Genomic DNA, 25401 nt, shown 5'->3' on the forward strand with positions numbered 1-25401 from the left:
TAGATAATCTTTGTTTCCACCCCTGTGGGAGAACCTCAATTGCATACTCCTTGATTCCTCTCTCCTCGCCTCCTTCTCAAAACCCATTGGAGAAGGTCAGAAGGGAGGGACCTTGCTTTCTCATCCAATTGGTTTTGAGGAGGCGAGGAGAGGACGCGAGGGGTATGTAATTGAGATTATCCCTGTGTCCAATGGAATAGAGGTAAGCACAACTTCCTCATCATCAAAGTTTACTGTTTGACAAAGTTATTTGTGTTGTTCCATGATGTCTTCATGCTTTTGAAGAAAAATAATCAAACCAAAGCAATGGGTGAGCAACTCTCCCTTTTAAGGCGCAGTTGACAGCTTTTTGGGCAACGACCAAATTCAATAGAAATGGGAGTTTTCGATCAGTCATTCTCAGTAGCTAGGTTTCCATCCAATTGGCGACAGATTTTCATGCGAATATTCTATAATCAGCATAAAAAAATATGCGCATTTTCCCACCAGTGCTGTGTTTCCACCAAATGTACTTGTTGCGGATAAAAATAAGGGCGTGATGACACAGTGCACACAAAATGTACTTTTTCGCTTAAGTTTTCATGTACCGAATAAAAATTCTAGTTCAATGTGTTTCCATCGCATTTTCAACTCTACCTCTCACAAAAACTGTTGCGTTAAATAGCATAGCCTACTCTGGTCCTGGCACGTGCGCTCTAGCCAACAGCTCGCAGAAACAGTGCGAGTAGGCTGTGCGGGTAGGCTAGTCTACACAATAAGATTATTATGAATATTTGTATTTGTCAAATGGCAGTCAAGCATCGATCATCATGTCATCAGAATAAGGCCCTCGATATTTATTGGAAAGGAGCATCAAGATCACCATGCACTTTCACCACCCTGTAAAGTTTATTATAATTTATTCCATCTGTAGATAAACTGCATGGTTTCCTGAGTCGTAGTGGAAGGACCACACACCATTTCATCTTGTGACTCCAAGTTTACATCAATATGATGGTTATTATATCAATATTTGCGCTTAAAGGTGTTTCCGAAGCCATTTTTCACATAATTAATGTTACTGACAACAAAAAGATCCCACCATGTCAAACAAACAAATTATCTGTCTGCATTTATACAATTGTACCGAAACTGATATTTATTTTGTATATGGTATTACTTTATATGCATAAAAACTGTGGATGGAAACGTGGTTAATGAAAGCAAGTCTGAGAAGCGGTAGATTCGTTCAATGTGGGCTATTTCTATACTTGCCGTTCTTGTTTCGTTTTTGCTCATTTTACTTTCGATTTTGTACACCAGCTTCAAACAGCTGAAAATACTATATTTCACACCGTTTTAAAGATGTACAATGATTCTCAACACTATTCATTGCTTGTTTTGCCATATAAACAAAAATTAGGCCAATAACCATTAGAATTTAAAGCAGGAATCCGCAGGTCGTTGGCGACGCTATGCCGCCCCACTTTTCACTGAGCCGCCTTGGGCTAGCCTTCTGGGCAAGGCGTGTCTTTGTGCTAATCCCGCCTACTTGAATGACCCCGCTTCCCCAGAGCTGGAGAGGAAGTGAAATGCACTTGAAATTGAACTTTACAGCCGCCAGAAACAATCAGAGCAGACGAAGCCAACAAGCATCATTCTCTGTTCCTGGATCTGAATAAACTCAAGTCAAAAGAAGCGAGAAAAAGATTGCTCATGACCAATCCAGAAACCGGATAAACATTGGAATTAATTTTGAAAAGTGGAAGAGAAATGGCCACCATTCTCATGGACTGGTAACCTTAGGTAAGTATTGGGTTGCATTTTTAGCCTGCTTGCTACGTTAGCTGCTAACCTTAGTGTGTTAAATGTTCAAGCTAGCTAACACGGCTACTTGGCTAGCTAACATCTTCTGTATTCTGACTGTTTTGTACTCAAAGGAAATTAAATGATAGCATCATGTAGTTACACTGCATAAACACCACAAGATGCCAAATGCCTTTATTTCATCTAGCTAAGGTTAGCTAGCTAAAGCTAGATATAAAGATGATTGACATGATAGTGTGTTTCGTTTGTAGATGAAAGTGCTAACTTAGTTAGCTAGGTGGTCGACATAATTTTCCGGCAATGACCACACCCAAGAAATGCATCAAGCTATACAATTTGGTACAGTAACATCACACAAACATGTATTTCTCAGGGAGATACTGGTGGAGGCAGTCTGATTTCAAGGTAACCCGAGGCTGTACAAGTTGTGGTTGTGCAAACCCCAACACTGAAACAGAGGTAAGAAATGCTGTATGCATTTTCCGTTATGCTGTGATTTGACCAAAATAGTTAATCATGTTTGCCTGTTCAGCACATTGCCTGCCTATATACAGCATTGATTCCTACCTATTGTGAACTACCCACCAGAATGACAATGAATACCCAGTGTGGTCAGTAAACAATGGCTCATCTGCATGACATATTGGTGGACTATGGGCGATCAAGTAATATGATGGTTACGTTAGCATTACGTGTTACAGTGGTTATAGCACAACACCACCTCCAATGTAACATGTGTAACAGGTCAAGCATTTTTAACACAAAAAAAGTAATACCTTGAAGCCCAAACGGCAACCTGCTCCATAAATAGTGGGCTACGTTTGACACCCCCAGCCTCTGAGAAGCAGGGTCTCTATGCAGTGACTGTTCTGTTCATTTTTAAATACTGTAGAGACATTTGTAAAGATTTTGACCTTTTGGAATCAATCCATTCTCTCTTCATACACAAAACAGGATATCATAAAACTCAAATTCCATAACTCTGAAAAGCCCAAACACCCTAATAAATAAACACATTTTTTAAACCTCCTAGTGTTAGTCTCTTAAAGATGAACAAACATTTGAGTTTTTTTCCTCCCCCCAGCGATTGTCTGGCATATGGTTATCTTAAGGGAAAAAAACATGTGGTTCTGCTCTATTGTTGTATAGTGCATGTCAGAGCAAAAACCAAGCCATGAGGTCAAAGGAATTGTCCATAGAGCTCAGAGACAAGATTGTGTCGAGGCACAGATCTGGGGAAGGGTACCCATACATTTCTGCAGCATTGAAGGTCCCCAAGAACACAGTGGAAGAAGTTTGGAACCCCCAAGACTTTTGCTAGAGCTGGCCGCCCGGCCAAACTGAGCAATCGGGAGAGAAGGGCCTTGGTCAGGGAGGTGACCAAGAACCTGATGGTCACTGACAGAGCTCCAGAGTTCCTCTGTGGAGATGGGAGAACCTTCCAGAAGGACAACCATCTCTGCAGCACTCCACCAATCAGGCCTTTATGGTAGAGTGGCCAGACGGAAGCCACTCCTCAGTAAAAGGCACATGACAGCCCGCTTGGAGTTTGCCAAAAGGAACCTAAAGACTCTCAGACCATAAGAAACAAGATTGAACTCTTTGGCCTGAATGCCAAGCTTCATGTCTGGAGGAAACCTGGCACCATCCCTACAATGAAGCATGGTGGTGGCAGCACTAGTCAGGATCGAGGGCAAGATGAACGGAGCAAAGTACAGAGAGATCCTTGATGAAAACCTGCTCCAGAGCGCTCAGGACCTCAGACTGGGGTGAAGGTTTACCTTCCAACAGGACAACGACCCGTAGCACACAGCCAAGACAACGCAGGAGTGGCTTCGGGACAAGTCTCTGAATGTGGCCCAGTCAGAGCCCGGACTTGAACCCGATCTAACATCTCTGGAGAGACCTGAAAATAGCTGTGCAGCGACGCTTCCCATTCAACCTGACAGAGCTTGAGAGGATCTGCAAAGAAGAATGGGAGAAACTCCCCAAATACAGGTGTGCCAAGCTTGTAGCGTCATACCCAAGAAGACTCGAGGCTGTAATCGCTGCCAAAGGTGCTTCAACAAAGTACTGAGTAAAGGGTCTGAATACTTATGTAAATGTGATGTAAATATTCAGTTTTGATTTTTAATACATTTGCAAAAATTTCTAAAAGCCTGTTTATGCTTTGTCATTATGGGTATTGTGTGTAGATTGAGGGGAAAAAACCATTTAATCAATTTTAGAATAAGGCTGTAACGTAATAAAATGTGGAAAAAGTCAAGGGGTCTGAATACTTTCCAAATGCACTGTACATAGGATGTGGTGGTGTTCTGTAACTAGTGTAACATGTCATGCTAATGTAACCATCGTATGAGTCATGATTTGATGGCCCATAGTCCACCAAAATGTAAGGTAGATGAGCAATGTTTTACTTGACTGACCATGCTGGATATTCATTGTCGTTCTGGGAGTAGTTCAGACTAGGTAGGAATCAATGCTGTATATAAGCAGGCAATGTAATGTACAAAAATCATTATTGAATTACTAACCATAACAGAAAATGCATACAGCATTTCTTACCTCTTACAGTGTTGATTTGCACAACAACTTGTACAGCCTCAGGTTCCCTCGAAATCAGACCGTCTCCACCAGTATCTCCCTGAGAAATAGATGTTTGTGTGATGTTACTGTACCGAATTTTATAGAAAATGCTGGGTAATATAGTTAGCATTGTCATCTACAAACGAAACTCACTAATGTCAACAATCTGCTTATCTAGGTTTAGCTAGCTGTTAGCTAGTTTAAATAAAGGCATTGGGCATCTTGTGTGGTTTATGCAGTGTAACTACATGATGCCATCGTTAGATTCATTTGAATACAAAACGGTCTGAATCAAGATGTTAGCTAGCTACTGTAGCTAAATAGCCGTGTTAGCTAGCTTGACACATTGAACACACTACGATTCTCAGCTAACGCAGCTAGCAGGCAAAAAACGCCAACACTTACCTAACATTACCAGTCCATGAGAACTGTAGCCATTTCTTCGTCACTCTTACACCTTTCAAAATTGAATTCCAACGTTTATCCGGTTTCTGGATTGGTCATGACTCATGAGCAGCCAGAAAATGGCGGAGCAATTCTGGGAAAACATAAAAGCAAGTTAATTATAGTGTAAATCTTCCTGAAACCCTGATTACGCCGAGACTGATAAACAATATTCATGGAGCTCTGTGTTCCTTACTCACTGAAGAGGCAGATACTTTATATTGGTTACTTTGTTTCTAATGCTAACTATTGTTCAGAGGTCACAAGTATTTATGATCAACTGTATTATTTTCTGTTTATACCCTTCTGTCCTTCTGATCGACTCAAGCACCCTTAAATAGATCTCTAAGCATATTATTGATTGATTGACAATGGTGTATGGATTGAAAAGCCAATCAGTGAAGTTCTAAAGAAACAGTGCCTTCAGAGAAATGCAAATTAAACAGAGCCACTAAACAGTTTCAAGAGGTCATAAACTTTGGCTCCTAGCTGGACATTCCTCGTGGCCATCCCCCAAAAACAGTGCCACTCCCCACTAACCAATCAGAGGCACTGATCTGGTCTGGTCATGACCCTCTCCTGCCTGTGCAGGTCAGGGCCCCTCAGGCTCTCTCCAAGTTCACATGTGTTGTGCCTGGACAGAAGTGAGTGTGATATTGTACCTTGTGTGTATTTGTTATTGGTTGTAGTTATTCCAGTGGCACTTCCAATTGGACTAACCATCTCTCTCTTTCTGTAGTTTCATTATGGTGTGTACAGTAGCAGTGATCGGGGCGGGTCCCTCAGGTCTGACCAGCATCAAGAGCTGTCTGGACGAGGGCCTGGAGCCCACCTGCTTCGAGGGAGTGATGACATCGGGGGGCTGTGGAGGTTCAAAGTGAGTTGTATTTTTATTTTATCCTTATTTTACCAGGTAAGTTGACTGAGAACACATTCTCATTTACAGCAATGACATGGGGACTGGCTGAAGAACCTGGTGCCTGATCAACACTAATCCGCTGCTGTTTAGTCTCAGTAAGAAGATACAGGGAGGACATCCATCCCAGTCTCTGAGACAGAGTGTGTGTGTGTGTGTGTGTGTGTGTGTGTGTGTGTGTGTGTGTGTTTGTGGCAATATGGAGTTTTGGCATAGCCCACTACTGCTGGAGATTCAATATCCGATATAAATGACACTGGCTCTGTTTCAATACCTGTATAACCTTTATGAATTACTCTGACTCTGTCCCAAAATTGAATGTTTGGACAAACAGTACAATCTAAGTGGTATATAGTAGTGTGTATATTGGACCGTATCCTCAGTCGGTGTCATTGTATTTTAGGAGCATCCAGAGCCAGGCAGGGCCAACATCTACCAGTCTGTCATAATCAACAGCTCCAAGGAGATTATGTCATACAGTGACTTCCCTCCTCCAGCTCACCTGCCCAACAACATGCACCACTCCCAGGTACTGCTCTACCTACGACTCTACGCTGAGAACTTTGACCTCCTCAAGCACATCCACTTCTAGGTCAGAGACCATGAAGGAAGGAAGTTGATGTCTATTCAGTCATGCAAGTCAGCTATGACAGTTTACCCCTGTTATGTTCACATTCAGCGACAAATGGTCATGATTTGTGTGTGTATGTGTGTGTGCCTGTCTGTCTTTCTGCCTGTCTGCCTGACTGTCTGCTTGCTTGTGTGTCTGCGTATGTGTCAGACCACTGTGGTGAGTGTGCGACAGAGGCCAGACTTCCCAGTGTCGGGCCAGTGGGAGGTGGAGACAGAGAGGACAGAAGGTCAGAGGGAGACTCAGGTCTTTGATGCTGTGGTGGTCTGCACCGGTCACTATACACAACCACACCTGCCTCTCAATGACTTCCCAGGTAACTGTCAAATCCAGAACAAAGTATTATTAGCTTAACATTCAATCCTTCTTCTTTGTTAATTATTACAATCAATCCATGATCCCATTTCTTATTTTCTCAGGTATAGAGGAGTTTGAGGGCAGGTACTTACACAGTTGGGAATACCGCAGTGCCGAGGGGCTGCAGGGGAAGAGGGTGGTGGTGGTCAGGATCGGGAATTCTGGAGGTGACATCGCTGTGGATGCCAGCAGAGTAGCAGAGCAGGTGAATGGGAAATCATCTGATTCTTCTTGAAGTATTTCTCTCAGATATTATGGAGGGAAGTATGCAAAACTCCTAGCTAGCATGAACATGAAGAGACTAGGCAATCTCTGACAAAGATCACTAACCCCTCCTCTCCTGGTCTACAGGTGTACCTCAGCACGCGGAGGGGGGCGTGGGTGGTCAGCAGGGTGGGGGCAGGGGGCCTGCCAGGTGACCTGATGGGCACTTCACGATTGGACGGGCTGCTGCAGAAGCTCTTCCCCTCCTGGATTACCAGGATGATAGAGAAGAATCTGAACCAGAGCTTCGACCACAGACTGTACGGCCTACAGCCAAAACACGGGTATGCTACACTGAACAAAAATATCAACACAACATGCATCAATTTCAAAGATCCAGAGCATCCCAAACATGCTCAATGGGTGACATGTCTGGTGAGTTTGCAGGCCATGGAAGAACTGGGCCATTTTCAGCTTCCAGGAATTGTGTACAGATCCTTGCGACACGGGGCCGTGTATTATCATGATGAGGTGATGGCGGTGGATGAATGGCAAGACAATGGACCTCAGGATCTCGTCACGGTATCTCTGCATTCAAATTGCCATCGATTAAATGCAATTGTGTTCGTTGTCTGTAGCTTATGCCTGCCCATACCATAACCCCACCGCTACCATGGGGCACTCTGTTCACAATGTTGACATCAGCAAACCGCTCGCCCACACAGTACAGTTGAAACCGGGATTCATCTGTGAAGAGTACAGTTCTCTAGCGTACCATCGGCCATCGAAGGTGACATTTGCCCACTGAAGTCGGTTATGACGCCAAACTGCAGTCAGGTCAAGACCCTGGTGAGGATGACGAGCACACAGAGTTTTTCTCATGGAATGTAGGCCTACATTGAACACCACACATTGGCTGCTACTGTAGGCTGAATGATAAAACCGCTATTTCCATGTTAAAATGTTATGTGATGCATTTTCTCCATTGTTGTTTATGGCAGGCCACTCTGGTAGGCCTACATTATGATCAAATAGCCACAGTAGCCTGATTGGCCACTAAGGCTGTACCCACTTTAATTTTGTTCACAGTAAACGCGCGCCGGAAATTGCACAGAAATTTCACAAGGTTCAAGCAGACCTGAAATTTGCTCAGTGCCAAAAAATATTAGAGGGAACATTACCCCCAAGCTATAAGACAGGGATCATCAACTAGATTTATTTTCTTGAGCGGATGGTTGGGGGGCCAGAACATAATTAAACAATAAGGCCCAAGGGGGTGTGGTAAATCAAATCAAATCAAATTTTATTGGTCACATACACATATTTAGCAGATGTTATTGCGGGTGTAGCGAAATGCTTGTGTTCCTAGCTCCAACCATGCATTAGTATATAACAATTCACAACAATACACACAAATCTAAAAGTAAAAGAATGGAATTAGGAAAGATATAAATATTAAGATGAGCAATGTCGGAATGGCATTGAGTAAAATACAGTATATACATATGAAATGAGTAAAGCAGTATGTAAACATTATTAAAGTGATTAGTGTTCCATGTCTATGTACAGTGGCTTGCGAAAGTATTCACCCCCCTTGGCATTTTTCCTATTTTGTTGCCTTACAACCTGTAATTAAAATTGATTTTGGGGGGTTCGTATCATTTGATTTACACAACATGCCTACCACTTTGAAGATGCAAAATATTTGTTATTGTGAAACAAACAAGAAATAAGACAAAAAAACAGAGAACTTGAGCGTGCATAACTATTCACCCCCCCCAAAGTCAATACTTTGTAGAGCCACCTTTTGCAGCAATTACAGCTGCAAGTCTCTTAGGGTATGTCTCTATAAGCTTGGCACATCTAGCCACTGGGATTTTTGCCCATTCTTCAAGGCAAAACTGGTCCAGCTCCTTCAAGTTGGATGGGTTCCGCTGGTGTACAGCAATCTTTAAGTCATACCACAGATTCTCAATTTGATTGAGGTCTGGGCTTTGACTAGGCCATTCCATGACATTTAAATGTTTCCCCTTAAACCACTCGAGTGTTGCTTTAGCAGTATGCTTAGGGTCATTGTCCAGCTGGAAGGTGAACCTCCGTCCCAGTCTCAAATCTCTGGAAGACTGAAACAGGTTTCCCTCAAGAATTTCCCTGTATTTAGCACCATCCATCATTCCTTCAATTCTGACCAGTTTCCCAGTCCCTGCCGATGAAAAACATCCCCACAGCATGATGCTGCCACCACCATGCTTCACTGTGAGGATGGTGTTCTCGGGGTGATGAGAGGTGTTGGGTTTGCGCCAGACATAGCGTTTTCCTTGATGGCCAAAAAGCTCAATTTTTGTCTCATCTGACCAGAGTACCTTCTTCGATATGTTAGGGGAGTCTCCCACATGCCTTTTAGCGAACACCAAACGTGTTTGCTTATTTTTTTCTTTAAGCAATGGATTTTTTCTGGCCACTCTTCCGTAATGCCCAGCTCTGTGGAGTGTACAGCTTAAAGTGGTCCTATGGACAGATACTCCAATCACCGCTGTGGAGCTTTGCAGCTCCTTCAGGGTTATCTTTGGTCTCTTTGTTGCCTCTCTTATTAATGCCCTCCTTGCCTGGTCCGTGAGTTTTGGTGGGCGGCCCTCTCTTGGCATGTTTGTGGTGGTGCCATATTCTTTCAATTTTTTAATAATGGATTTAATGGTGATCCGTGGGATGTTCAAAGTTTCTGATATTTTTTTATAACCCAACCCTGATCTGTACTTCTCCACAACTTTGTCCATGACCTGTTTGGAGAGCTCCTTGGTCTTCATGGTGCCGCTTGCTTGGTGGTGCCCCTTGCTTAGTGGTGTTTCAGACTCTGGGGCCTTTCAGGACAGGTGTATATATACTGAGATCATGTGACAGATCATGTGACACTTAGATTGCACACAGGTGGACTTTATTTAACTAATTATGTGACTTCTGAAGGTAATTGGTTGCACCAGATCTTATTTAGAGGCTTCATAGCAAAGGGGGAATACATATGCATGCACCACTTTTCCGTTATTTATTTTTTAGAATTTTTTGAAACAAGTAATTTTTTTCATTTTACTTGACTATTTTGTGTATGTCCATTACATGAAATCCAAATAGAAATCCATTTAAATTACAGGTTGTAATGCAACAAAATATGAAAAACGCCAAGGGGGATGAATACTTTTGCAAGGCACTGTACATAGGGCAGCAGCCTCTAAGGTGCAGGTTTGAGTAACCCGGTGGTAGCCAGCTAGTGATGGCTATATAACAGTCTGATGGCCTTGAGATAGAAGCTGTTTTTCAGTCTCTCGGTCCCAGCTTTGATGCACCTGTGCTGACCTCACCTTCTGGATGATAGCGGGGTGAACAGGCCGTGGCTCGGGTGGTTGATGTCCTTGATGATCCTTTTGGCCTTCCTGTGACATCGGGTGCTGTAAGTGTCCTGGAGGGCAGGCAGTGTGCCCCCGGGGATGCGTTGGGCAGACCGCACCACCCTCTGGAGAGCCCTGTGGATGCTTTCAATTGTGCATCTGTAAAGGTTTGTGAGGGACTTAGGGGCCAAGATGAATTTCTTCAGCCTCCTGAGGTTGAAGAGGCGCTGTTGCGCTTTCTTCCCCACACTGTCTGTGTGGGTGGAACATTTCAGATTGTTAGTGTACTCCGAGGAACTTAAAGTTTTTTACCTTCTCCACTGCGGTCCCATCAATGTGGATAGGGGCATGCTCCCACTGCAGTCTCCTGAAATCCAGGTCCTTCGTTTTGTTGACGTTGAGGGAGAGGTTATTTTCCTGGCACCACTCCGCCAGGGTAGGCTGTCTCGTCATTGTTGGGAATCAGGCCTACTACTGTTGTGTCGTCTGCAAACCTGATAATTGAGTTGGAGGTGAGCGTGGCCACACAGTCATGAGTGAATAGGGAGTACAGGAGGGGGCTGAGCACGCACCCTTGTGGGGCCCCTGTGTTGAGGATCAGCATAGTGGAGGTGTTGTTTCCTACCTTCACCACCTGGGGGCGGCCCGTCAGGAAGTCCAGGACCCAGTTGCACAGGGCGGGGTTCAGACCCAGGGCCTCGCGCTTTGTCATGACTGTCCTGTTCTGGTTGCAAATGGCCAGATCAGGTTTACAATGGATAAACTTCTACCAGGCCCCTCTCACCCGCAGAGGGGAGGAGGGATTGGTGTGGGGGTTAATGACACTTCACACCCTGTCGTAAATTTTATGCAGGAGAAGATTCTTTCCTGACCTCCAGTATTGGCTAAAGGAATGCCTTTTGTCTCCAGAGACTTTTCACGCCTAAAACTCTAACGTCCAAAAGGGGAATACCGGAACAATATTCAGAACAGAAGGACGTGGGGAATGGTCAGTGGGGATCTAAAGAATGATCATGTCATATGGGTTGTTATTTTGTGATGTCATTTAAACTAGTAACAGGAAAATACTGTAACTTGAAAAGTATACCCACTATATATGTAAAGTTTAATCTTTTATGTTGTATATGAAATCTGAAGAATGATGAGAGTAATTTTGTTAAGCTAGGAATGTGATTTTAGTTTTCTAACGAGATCATAGATTTGAGAATGCTTTGCACAAGTAATTAGCCACACCCGAGGGAGCCAAGAGAGTGTGGTCACATGGCAGAATGCCCCCTTTTAACTAGAGTGTATGAAAAGATGAGTTAAGAATTAACGTATCAGACCAGAAGGACTCAAGCTGCAGCTTAGGTCTTCATTGGTTACAACCCTGAAAATCAACACGAGGTGACGACGACAAAGTCGCCTCTCTAACTATCAATGTTACAGCTGAGTAGCTGTCCTAATTACTGTATCTAAGAAAGTGAATTGAAGTAGGAACATCCTGTTACTCTTTTCAAACCATCGTCTACTACACTGCTCTCATCACCCCACTGGAGATCATCGACATGGCTGATTAGCTGTCTTCGGAGGACCACTCTTTCAGAATGAGTGAAAGGAAAACACCACCCTGTTGGTCTGCCCAGACTACATGACCAGTCATTGAAGCCACAGACGACAAAGAAGAAAGACATTGTGACCTCTTGTGGATAATCAGAGCCCTACACTCAAAGTTTGGAGGAAGAAGGCCAACTGAAACCTTTCCGAGAGGACTTGGGTCCAACAGAGAAACGACGAAGGAAGATATTCAAACACGTAAATACATTCATGATTTCTTACCTCAAACGGGCGGCGGTTAGTGTGCAAAGTATTATAATTCATGTGAGTGTAGTTTCCAAATCTATAAGTGTTGTGTCTCTCTTTCTTTCTCGCTCTCTACGCCTCCCTCTTCTGGTAAACAAGCAGTCATGTTGTTAGTCCGCTAGGGACCTGTTTCCATCGTATTAGGTTTCTAATCAATAACCTATACCGTGTGTGTGTGTGTGTGTGTGTGTGTGTGTGTGTATCCTGTGTATCATTTAGTTAGTTAGTAAATAAATAATTAAATCAATTTGTGTGGTACGGAATGATCAGTAAAGCTGGGGTTTGTATCCTGTGTTATCATTTAGTTAGTTAGTAAATAAATAATTAAATCAATTTGTGTGGTACGGAATGATCAGTAAAGCTGGGGTTTGTGCAGATGCAAGGAGTATGCGATGTTCAGTATGATATGAGGTAATGATTAATAAGTGGCTGTTATTGACGTAATAGATATCTATATATCTTCTAGAGTTTAATTCGGGAGATGGTAACTCGTTAAACAACTTATTCCGTGGTGCCCCAAATCATAATGAGTTAATTGTTATATGATTAATTAAACATAGTTAGTTAATTAGATAAATAACCGTCATCAGATTAATGTTAAGTCACGACAGCTTGATGATGAAATTGGAGGGTACTATGGTGTTGAAGGCTGAGCTATAATCAATGAACAGCATTCTTACATAGGTATTCCTCTTGTCCAGATGGGATAGGGCAGTGTGCAGTGCGATGGCGATTGCATCGTCTGTGGATCTATTGGGGCGGTATGCAAATTGAAGTGGGTCTAGAGTGTCAGGTAAGGTGGAGGTGATATGAACCTTAACTAGCCTCTCAAAGCACTTCATGATGTCAGGTAAGTGCTACGGGGCGATAGTCATTTAGTTCAGTTACCTTTGCTTTCTTGGGTACGGGAACAATGGTGGACATCTTGAAGCAAGTGGGGACAGCAGACTGGGATAGGGAGAGATTGAATATGTCCGTAAACACTCCAGCCAGCTGGTCTACGCATGCTCTGAGGACGCGCTAGGGATGCCGTCTGGGCCGGCAGCCTTGCGAGGGTTAACAGGCTTAAATGTCTCACTCATGTCAGCCACGGAGAACAAGAGCCCACAGTCCTTGGGATCGGGCCACGTCGGTGGCACTGTTTTATCCTCAAAGCAGGTGAAGAATGTGTTTAGCTTGTCTGGGAGCAAGACATCGGTATCCACAATGTGGCTGGTTTTCCCTTTGTAATCTGTGATTGTCTGTAGACCCTGCCACATGCGTCTCGTTCTAAGCCGTTAAATTGCGGCTCCACTTTGTCTCTGTACTGACGTTTTGCCTGTTTGATTGCCTTACGGAGGGAATAACTACACTTTGTATTCGACCATATTCCCAGTCACCTTGCCGTGGTTAAATGCGGTGGTTCGCGCTTTCAGTTTCGTGCGAATGCTGTCATCTATCCACGGTTTTTGGTTTGGGTAGGTTTTAATAATCACAGTCGGAACAACATCCCTTATACACTTCCTGCTAATCTCAGTCACTGTGTCCGTGTATACGTCAATGTTATTCTCAGAGGCAACCCAGAACATATCCCAGTCCGCGTGATCAAAACAATCTTGAAGCATGGATTCCAATTGGTCAGGCCAGCGTTGAGTAGACCTTAGCACTGGTACTTCCTGATTGAGTTCCTGCCTATAGGAAGGGAGGAGCAGGATTGAGTTGTGATCTGATTTGCCGAAGGGAGGGTGGGGTAGGGCCTTGTAGCCATCCCGGAAGGGGGAGGAACAATGGTTGAGTTTTTGATGTGCGAGTACTACAGGCAATGTGTTAATAGAACTTCGGTAACGTTTTCATCAAAAGTGCTTTGTTAAAATCCCCAGATACAATAAATGCGGCCTCAGGATATGTGGTTTCCAGTTTGCACAAAGTCCAATGTAGTTCCTTGAGGGCCGTCGTGGTATCGGCTTGAGGGGGAATATACACGGCTGTGACTATAACCGAAGAGAATTCTCTTGGGAGTTAATACGGTCAGCATTTGACTGTGAGGTATTCTAGGTCGGTTGAACAAAAGGACTTGAGTTCCTGTACGTTATCACAATCACTCCATGAGTAGTTAATCATGAAACATACACCACCGCCTTTCTTCTTCCCTGAGAGTTCTTTATTCATGTCTGCGCAATGTACTGAGAACCCAGCAGGCTGAATGGAAGGGGACAGTATAACCGGAGAGAGCCATGATTCCATGAAACAGAGGATGTTACAGTCCCTGATGTCTCTCTGGAAGGAGATCCTCACTCTGAGCTCGTCTACTTTATTGTCCAGGGACTGAACATTAGCGAGTAATATACTCGGATGTCCACTCTGAATAACTCTTCTCCGCCGGCGGCGGCTTGGAGCAGCCACTGGGATAAGTTAAATTGCCCTGGGGGGTACGAACAAAGGATCCAATTCGGGAAAGTCGTATTTCTGGTCGAGTTACCATCGCTCTGATATCCAAAAGTTATTTCTGGCTGTATGTAAGAACACAAAAAAAGTTCTAGGCTAATTATGTAAGAAATAACACACAAAAAAACTAAATACTGCAAAGTTGCTTAGGAGCTAAAATCAGAGCTGCCATGTCTGTCGGCGCCATCTATATACCACGGCTAAGGGCTGTTCTTATGCACGACGCAACGCGGATACAGCCTTTAGCCGTGGTATATTGGCCATATACCACAAACCCCTGAGGTGCCTTGCCTTATTGCTATTATAAACTGGTTAACAACGTAATTAGAGCAGTAAAAATAAATGTTTTGTCATACCTGTGGAATACGGTCTGATATACCGTAGCTGTCAGCCAATCAGCATTCAGGGCTTGAACCACCCAGTTTATAATTAAAAATAATTTGTAGACTGCAAATTGACTGCAAGAAGCCCAAACAGATATAATGTTTGACTAAAACCTAATATACTCCCTATATGTAGCCATGTTATTCTTGCTCTTATTTTTTTTAATCTTATCTTTAACTCTGCATTGTTGGAAAAATTATCCGTAAGTAAGCATTTCACTGTTAGTCTACACCTGTTGTCTACGAAGCATGTGACAAATGAAATTTGATTTGATTTGACTGGCTGACTGACTGATTGAGCAATCCATCCATCTATTTCAGGTTCTTTGCCCAGATCCCGGTGGTGAATGATGACCTGCCTGGTCGAATCATCTCTGGTCGTGTTCTGGTCAAACCAGGGAGATCAGAGGCTCCAGTGTGGTGTTTGAGGACGGGAGCGTTGTGGACAATGTAAACACACACAAAAACACACAAAAACACACACACTCTCTCCTCCCTCCTCACCTCCCCTCCCCTCCCCTCTCCTCTCCTTCCTAGGTGGATGTTGTGGTGTTTGCCACCGGCTACAATTATGACTTTCACTTCCGGCCTTCATCTCTGCGGGCTAAGAGTGGTCACCGCCTGTCTCTGTACCGTCATGTCTTCCCCCCGGGGCTCACCCGGCCCACTCTGGCTGTAGTGGGCTTCATTCACGGCCTGGGAGCCATCAACCCTCTGGCAGAGATGCAGGCCCGCTGGGCCACCAGGGTCTTTAAAGGTAACAAATAACTAACTCCCTCACTAACAGTGTTGGGGAAGCTACTCTAAAAATATAGTTTACCAAGCTACCAATTACTTCACACTGGAAGAAGTTAAGCTACACTAAAGCTATCCTTAAGAAAAATATAGCTAACTAAAGTTTCTTTAAAAAAGTAGTTCACTACATCCAAACTACTTTGTGAAGAATTATATCATATCTAAATCTGAAATTCGACAGACAAAAAATTGCAAGAACAGATCACTCTGGAGTCCGATATTAACAGAATGTTAATAACAAAAACTATGTTTCAAGTGAGAACAAGGCAACAGTAAACATGTCGTCCACCACGACGAGACACATCATTCAACGAAGTTTCGTCAAAACTGGGCCAGTGGTGTCTGTATGGAATTACAGTGCCTATAAATAGTCTACACACCAATGACTGTATATACTGTATGAATGGACAAAGCCGTTGATCACGTAACACCATTCATTCCTATGTGAAGACTCAATAGAGCATTGAAGCCAAATGAAGTTGGTTAAGATGGCGTCTCACGGAGACATAACATGCGCAGTTTGAGCTACTCCAGGAAGTGACATTGCAGGCTAGCTCAGTGCTGCCTCTCTCATTGAGTAACTCCGGTTGAAGGCCGACCGGGGTACTGCAGGCTGCCATTAACAACTAAATTGTCCTTATAACTTCTTCTGTGTGCGATTTTAAAATAATCAGTTCAAGGACATACATCTGGTGTCCTAGAACCAATTATTGGTACCATGATTGTCTTTAAAAAATATATATTCACACAAAGATTGACCACGAAGATTGACATTTTTCCATACACTATAATGGGCAACCTGTTTTCTGCAAACAATGCCTGCAGTACCGCAGTCAGATTTGAACTTCTGTCGCTTCAACGAGAGGTGGCAGTCGTTTTTCCCTGCTAACACACCCTTTCAAAATGTTCACCTTTTGTGAATGGGCAAAGCTTATAGATCCTTATGGAGAAACGTGTTTCTCATGAGGAGATGCATATACTGTATGTACAAAATGTCATGACTGTAGCTCAAACGGGACAGGAGATATGCTTGTTCAAAGTTAGGTATTTCAGTTGATTACTATAGCTCCACCCTTGGGCCAATCAGTGTAATTTAGTAAATGCCGGATCTCTATGGCAAGACACATCATTCACCCAAATCTCGTCAAAATCGGGCCAGTGGTGTCTGAGATATCGCATGTGACTAACGTACCAAGACAGATCCATAGTCCCTCCCCCCCTGATTTCATCGTGGGGGACAATTAGGCAGGTGTTATGCCGGGGGGGGAAACAGTTTTTGCCTTCTGCAACCATATTGTATTTTCTCTTTGCAGAAAAAGTGCTAGTGTGCAGTGGCGATTGTAGCATGTAAATCTTAGTGGGGCAAAAAAAATAATGGTTTAGATGCATGCCAGCAAAGCCACTACACAACACTAAACAATACATTATTTGCACTATAACGGTGACAAACGGTGCCCACAAACTGTTATGGCCTACATAAAGCTGTCCCAACAGTGAATCCTTACCACTGCTACACCTGGCTATCAGCGGAGCCTTGTCTGGCAGCGAAACAGTTCATTCAGCTTCATTTACTGCCTTTTAAAAAAACATAGCTGATATGGCTGACTTGCTTAAACAAATGTGGTTTCTACTGACAATTGAGATGTACAAACTATGGCATAAGGGGACGACAAGCGGATAAGAGGCAATCCGTAATTTCGATTAAGACATTGAGTGAGCTAGGACGGACATAGTCAATATAACTATTTGTTCAGCACTTTTGAAATGTACAGCGACAGAATTCAGAACATGGGCCATTCTTACAGTATTCTCCCTGTAAACCAAGTCAGAACCGTAGGATAAATAAAGGGTGCATACAAGCAGACAATGAAAGCTCTTACAATATTCAATGAAGTTATGAGGTGGAAAGGGACCAAATTATTAGGTTGAGGCACATGGGCTACTAACAGCTTACTACACAACATACAGTGCCTTGCAAAAGTATTCATCCCCCTTGGCATGTTTCCTATTTTATTGCATTACAACCTGTAATTTAAATGGAATTTTATTTGGATTTCATGTAATGGACATACACAAAATAGTCCAAATATGTGAAGTGAAATGAAAAAAATTACTTGTTTCAAAAAATTCTACAAAATAAATTACGGAAAAGTGGTGCTTGCATATGTATTCACCCCCTTTGCTATGAAGCCCCTAAATAAGATCTGGTGCAACCAATTACCTTCAGAAGTCACATAATGAGTTAAATAAAGTCCACCTGTGTGCAATCTAAGTGTCACATGATCTCAGTATATATACACCTGTTCTGACAGGCCCCAGAGTCTGCAACACCACTAAGCAAGGGGCACCACCAAGCATGCGGCACCATGAAGTCCAAGGAGCTCTCCAAACAGGTCAGGGACAAAGTTGTGGAGAAGTACAGATTAGGGTTGGGTTATAAAAAAATATCTGAAACTTTGAACATCCCACGGATCACCATTAAATCCATTATTAAAAAATTGAAAGAATATGGCACCACCACAAACATGCCAAGAGAGGGCCGCCCACCAAAACTCACTGACCAGGCAAGGAGGGCATTAATCAGAGAGGCAACAAAGAGACCAAAGATAACCCTGAAGAAGCTGCAAAGCTCCACAGCGGTGATTGGAGTATCTGTCCATAGGACCACTTTAAGCCATACACTCCACAGAGCTGGGCTTTACAGAAGAGTGGCCAGAAAAAAGCCATTACTTAAAGAAAGAAATAAGCAAACACGTTTGGTGTTCGCCAAAAGGCATGTGGGAGACTCCCCAAACATATGAAAGAAGGTACTCTGGTCAGATGAGACTAAAATTGAGCTTTTTGGCCATCAAGGAAAACGCTATGTCTGGCGCAAACCCAACACCTCTCATCACCCCGAGAACACGGGGCGGCAGGTAGCTTAGTGGTTAAGAGCGTTTTTGCCAGTAACCGAAAGGTCGCTGGTTCTAATCCCAGAGCCGACTAGGTGAAAAATCTGTCGATGTGCCCTTGAGCAAGGCACTTAACCCTAATTTCTCCTGTAAGTCGCTCTGGATAAGAGTGTCTGCTAAATGACAAAAAAAATAAAAAATACATTTATTAAAAGAAATTACCACAAAACAATACACCATCACCAGTTAAGCATGGTGGTGGCAGCATCATGCTGTGGGGATGTTTTTCATCGGCAGGGACTGGGAACTGGTCAGAATTGAAGGAATGATGGATGCCGCTAAATACAGGGAAATTCTTGAGGGAAACCTGTTTCAGTCTTCCAGAGATTTGAGACTGGGACGGAGGTATACCTTCCAGCAGGACAATGACCCTAAGCATACTGCTAAAGCAACACTTGAGTGGTTTAAGGGGAAACATTTAAATGTCTTGGAATGGCCTAGTCAAAGCCCAGACCTCAATCCAATTGAGAATCTGTGCTATGACTTAAAGATTGCTGTACACCAGCGGAACCCATCCAACTTGAAGGAGCTGGACCAGTTTTGCCTTGAAGAATGGGAAAAAATCCCAGTGGCTAGATGTGCCAAGCTTATAGAGACATACCCCAAGAGACTTGCAGCTGTAATTGCTGCAAAAGGTGGCTCTACAAAGTATTGACTTTGGGGGGGGTGAATAGTTATGCACGCTCAAGTTCTCTGTTTTTTTGTCTTATTTCTTGTTTGTTTCACAATAACAAATATTTTGCATCTTCAAAGTGGTAGGCATGTTGTGTAAATCAAATGATACAAACCCCCCAAAATCAATTTTAATTACAGGTTGTAAGGCAACAAAATAAGAAAAATGCCAAGGGGGGTGAATACTTTCGTAAGCCACTATACACTTAGTATTAATTTCTTAGCTACAGTATACATATCTCCCTGGCATATTACATAATTTATGCAGCAGCAGCATACAATACATTTTTGGACTCACCTTGTTGTGCTGTTCTCACTTGAACAGGAAGGTGGCGCGGTGGTCCTAGTGGGTAAATGTTGTCATCAAAGTCTAGCATTCTCTGGATTTTTGGCGCTTTCAAGACAACAGGGAACTCAGAAGAAAACAACGTTGAATCATGACGTCAGTGATCTTTAGGTCGGAGCTCTAGAAAGAGGCCCAAGTTCCCGACTTGGAATTCCGAGTTGGATGACCGTTCAAAACTTATTTTTCCAGTCAGAGCTTGTTTTTTTCCGAGGTCCCAGTTGTATTGAACTCACTGATGTCTGAGATTTCCCAGTTCCGAGTTTCCAGTTGTTTTGAACGCGGCAGAAGTCATGCTGGATTGACAGCATGGCCAATGTATTCAACCTTTTCTGGCCCATGGCATGTGAATGTTTATCCTTTTAAACTTGGAAAAGATACCCTTAAACCCAGACTTGGACCACACACCCACTCCACTGAATAGCAGGCTAGTGATTGCTTTGCAACACTTGCAGTTAGTCACTGATTCCTTCCAAAAACCACTCATTGTTGAATTTGCGATTTCCAACTTGTTGTGTAATGTTTATGTCCAATGGCCAATGATCACTGATACGTTTTATCTATAATTTCTCTTCATATGACAAGGACTGAAAAGGATTTGCCAGTAGATTGTCGACGTGATTCATGATGATGACTGTTTGCTAGCTAAGATTTTGAAAGTATGATGTTGACATGATCAGTCCAATCAAAGCTATGGTAGATATAATGTGATTTGACGTCATTTTATCTGTGGCCAATGACCTTGAGCCTTCTTAGATGGGCACTTCTAATGTAACTCTATGGCAGCACCCAAGGGGCTTGAATTTTCAAGCTCTCCCCGTAGAATTTGCTGTGACGTAGTGTCCCCATGAGTGACAGAACACTGAGCCAATCACGGCGCAACTAGAGAACATTACCAACCCCTATGCTCCGTATTTTCCGCTGGCTGCCCCAACACCACAGAAAGCACTGAGCTAGGAAGAATCCCCTTTTTTGGAGCTGCCTTACTCAAGAAAGCAAAAAAGAGACCATGCTGCAGGACATAGAGAAAGACACCAGTACCATGCAACACAGGTGGGACAACAGCCATGTGATATTACACTAACACAAATAGTTCACTAATAGGTAACAAACTATTTCATAATGATTTATAAGCACTATACAAGCACCTGTGTGTGTCTCCCCTCCCTCTCCCTCCAGGTTTGCCTGTTCGGAGCGTAATCCTCTCCAGATGGATTATATGCCATACATGGACTCATCCCAACCTCCTAGGGCTGCTGCTGAGGGAGCTTGGTGTGGGGCTTCGTGTGCTTCTGGGGCCCTGCACCCCGTACCAGTACCGTCTGAGAGGGCCAGGACAGTGGGATGGGGCCCGACAGGCCATCCTCACTCAGTGGGAGCGGGTGGCCCAGCCCTTTAGGACCAGGTAGGTAGCCTAGAAGTCAGTCATACCAATATCCCCTTCGGGATCAATAGAATATCACCTTCTATTCTATTCCAGGCTGGTAACAGTGCCCCCCAGGCCCTGGGCCCGCCTGTCTCCCTGGCTGATCACCTTGTCTGGGGGAGCTGTGATGCTAGCTGTCGTCATCTCCCAGTGTAATCTGACCTCAGCTCTACAGTACCCAGCTCACCTGCTGGACTGATTCTCAGCACTACTGGGGGGCAAGGAGTAGAAGCAGTCTTTATAGGAACATATCTAGGATCAACACTAATACTCTATTTCCTCCACTGTGGATCAGGCTCTATCTGACCTAACAGACTGCTTTCATTGTCTTACAAAAAACACTAATTAGATCTGCTTCCAAACCAACATTGAAATGGTTGTCTGCGTACAGTATTTTGATACGGTATATACTTTTTACATTTAAGTCATTTAGCAGACGCTCTTATCCAGAGCGACTTACAGTTAGTGAATACATATATATATATATATATATATATATACTTTTTTTTTATACTGGCCCCCCGTGGGAAACGAACCCACAACCCTGGCGTTGCAAACGCCATGCTCTATCAACTGAGCTACATCCCTGCCGGCCATTCCCTCCCCTACCCTGGGCCAATTGTGCGCCGCCCATGAGTCTCCCGGTCGCGGCCGGCTGCGACAGAGCCTGGATTCGAACCAGGATCTCTAGTGGCACAGTTAGCACTGCGATGCAGTGCCTTAGACCACTGCGCCACTCAGGAGTAGTTTTTGATCTATAACCATTTAAAATGTGCATAATTTACATTGGAGTAAATGAATAAGGCTACATGCACACAATAATGCGATTATTGTGGATAGTCAGATTTAATATAATAGTTTGATTAAAACATTTCATGCTTTGCAAGAAAAATGATTTCCCTAATCATTCTGTTTACATGGACACATCTGAAATCAGGCTACCTGATGGCACTCTGATAAATGCAGAAAATCGCCAATCAAAATAAATGTTCTACAGCGACAATGTTATTTTTGGGAAGCATATTTGATTCTGAGTTCGGACATATAAAGTTTGTATGTGAAAACTACTTCTAAGATGCATACATTCAGTTGTTCCGAACTCACTTCACTCGCACTAAAGAGGGAGGTGTGGGCTACCGATGCGGGCACATGTGCAGATCAAACACACCGCTGGAACGCCGATTAAGGTGTTTACATGTCCTAATATTTCTAAAGATTTCTCAGAAAACCAGGGGGTTTAATCGGTGTATGCTTAACTATCCTAGAAGCTATACTATGAAACAAAAATAAATTATATAAAGATAGTAAAAAGCTTTGGAGCTCTTTAAATGAAATGTTTGGCAAAAATGCAAAATCGTCTCCATCATTCATTGAATCAGATGGCTCTTTCATCACAAAACCCACTGATATTGCCAACTACTTTAATGATTTTTTCATTGGCAAGATTAGCAAAGTTAGGCATGACATGCCATGCCAGGAACAAAAGCTGACAGTACACATCCAAGTATATCTGACCAAATTATGAAAGACAAGCATTGTATTTTTGAATTCTGTAAAGTGAGTGTGGAAGAGATGAAAAAAAGTGTTGTTGTCTATCAACGTGGGTCTGACAACCTGGATGGAAAATTACAGAGGATAATAGTGGACGATATTGCCACTCCTATTTGCCATATCTTCAATTTAATCCTACTAGAATGTGTGTGCCCTCAGGCCTGGAGGGAAGCAAAAATAATTCCGCTACCCAAGAATAGTAAAGCCCCCTTTACTGGCTCAAATAGCCGACCAATCAGCCTGTTACCAACCCTTAGTGAACTTTTGGAAAAAATGGTGTTTGACCAGATACAATGCTATTTTACAGTAAACAAATTGACAACAGACTTTCAGCACGCTTATATGGAAGGACATTCAACACGCACAGCACTTACACAAATGACTGATGATTGGCTGAGAGAAATTGATGATACAAAGATTGTGGGGACTGTTTTGTTAGACTTCAGTGCGGCTTTTGACATTATCGATCATAGTCTGCTGCTGGAAAAACGAATGTGTTATGGCTTTACACCCCCTGCTATATTGTGGATAAAGAGTTACCTGTCTAACAGAACACATAGGGAGTTCTTTAATGGAAGCCTCTCCAACATAATCCAGGTAGAATCAGGAATTCCCCAGGGCAGTTCTTTAGGCCCCTTACTTTTTTCAATCTTTACTAACGACATGCCACTGGATTTGAGTAAAGCCAGTGTGTCTATGTATGCGGATGACTCAACAATATACACGTCAGCTACTACAGCGACAGAAATCGAAAGTAACAGTCAGTATCTGGTGTGGCCACCAGCTGCATTAAGTACTGCAGTGCATCTCTTCCTCATGGACTGCACGAGATCTGCCAGTTCTTGCTGTGAGATGTTACCCCACTCTTCCACCAAGGCACCTGCAAGTTCCCGGACATTTCTGGGGGGAATGGCCCTAGCCCTCATCCTCTGATCCAACAGGTCCCAGACGTGCTCAATGGGATTGAGATCCGGGCTCTTCACTGGCCATGGTAGAACACTGACATTCCTGTCTTGCAGGAAATCACGCACAGAACGAGCAGTATGGCTGGTGGCATTGTCATGCTGGAGGGTCATGTCAGGATGAGCCTGCAGGAAGGGTACCACATGAGGGAGGAGGATGTCTTCCCTGTAACGCACAGCATTGAGATTGCCTGCTATGACAACAAGCTCAGTCCGATGATGCTGTGACACACCGCCCAGACCATGACGGACCCTCAACCTCCAAATCGATGTTCGATCTATAGTTACCACACTGTTGTGCCTAGTGCAGCTAACATAATATAATGAGTATAAATAGGTGAGACAGTCCCATGTTTCAGTTGACCTAATCTGCTCACAGAGAGTGGGTAATAAAACTGGAGGAATCACTGGGATCGTATTTATTATGTAAGCACGAGGGAGCAGTCAGTTATCAGATGATCATATGGCTATTGATGATCATATTATGACAGCGCTATGACTAAAGCCTGTGTGCCTCCTTCCAGGAAGTTTCTGAGCCCAACAGAGCCAGTATCTACCGTTCCTTCACCATCAATATCTCCAAGGAGATGATGTGTTTCAGCGACTTCCCCATCCCAGCTGACTACCCCAACTACATGCACCACTCCTGTATCCTGCAGTACTTTAGGCTCTATGATGAAAACCTCAAACTGCTCCAGCACATCCACTTCCAGGTAACAGCAGGGTGACTTTACAGACAAAATTATGGGGAATAATGGGTTGGTTGGTGGGTTCAAGGTTGGTTGATTTTGTGTGTGTGTGTGTGTGCATGCATGCATGCTCGCGTGTGTGTTTCAGACCAGCGTGTGGAGTGTGAGACAGAGGCCAGACTTCAGTCGTTCAGGCCAGTGGGAGGTGGTGACAGAGAACAGGGAGAGACAAGAGGAGAGACACATGTTTGACTCTGTCATCGTCTGCTCTGGTCACTACTCCTCCCACACCTACCACTGAGACTTCCCAGGTCAGCAGTATGAATCACTCAACCAATCAGCAAATATAAATCTAATTTTTGTAACAAAGTGCTTTACAATAACCTGGCCTAGACCCCTAGCGCAAGCAGTTAGCACTATGGCAAGAAAAAACTAATTGAACCATTCTCAGAGCTGAGACAATTATCTTCTGACTGTACCAATATAATAATAGATTGGGATGCTCTACTGTGTGTGTTTCAGGTAATGAGTTGTTTGAGGGGAAGTACTTTCACAGGACTATAAGGGTCCAGAGGACCTCCATGGGAAGAGGGTGGTGGTGATCGGCATCAGCAACTCTGGAGGAGACATCGCTGTGGAGTCCAGCCGGGTGGCCGAGCAGGTAACTAACAACTGATAGAGGGTCAGATTCTGAGCAGGTAACCACTGATACAGGGTCAAATTCAGATTGTCCCATTGCCAACTGGCTCAGCTGGTTCGGAGAGAAGAAACTCAACGCCATATATGACAACACCATATGCACACACACATGGTGGACTTACCTGTGTTTGGGTTTGAGGGCGTACATTGTGTGTGTGTGTAATACATGTATACATCCTCTCCTCTCTTCTAGGTTGTTCAGTCAGATTCCAGTGATCAACGATGAGCTTCCCAATAAGATCTTGACCGGTGGATTCGTGGTCAAACCCATTGTCCAACAGATCAGAGGCTCCAGTGTGTTGTTTGAGGACTGGAGTAAGGTGGACACACACACACACAC

At 43.7% G+C, this 25401-nt stretch overlaps 1 pseudogene across 1 annotated transcript; it reads left to right on the forward strand.

The window, feature by feature from the left end:
• The first annotated feature begins 2191 nt into the window (after positions 1 to 2191).
• Positions 2192 to 24279, forward strand: LOC311131352 (flavin-containing monooxygenase 5-like; annotated as a pseudogene). The gene is made up of 11 exons (XR_014615344.1): positions 2192 to 2265; positions 5576 to 5713; positions 6156 to 6344; positions 6534 to 6699; positions 6803 to 6945; positions 7092 to 7288; positions 15295 to 15423; positions 15511 to 15730; positions 20727 to 20787; positions 20914 to 21139; positions 24198 to 24279. The product of XR_014615344.1 is annotated as a flavin-containing monooxygenase 5-like (transcript).
• Positions 24280 to 25401: the final 1122 nt, after the last annotated feature.

Source organism: Coregonus lavaretus (assembly GCF_964263955.1).
Source record: "Coregonus lavaretus genome assembly, chromosome: 6".
Classification (NCBI taxonomy): domain Eukaryota; kingdom Metazoa; phylum Chordata; class Actinopteri; order Salmoniformes; family Salmonidae; genus Coregonus; species Coregonus lavaretus.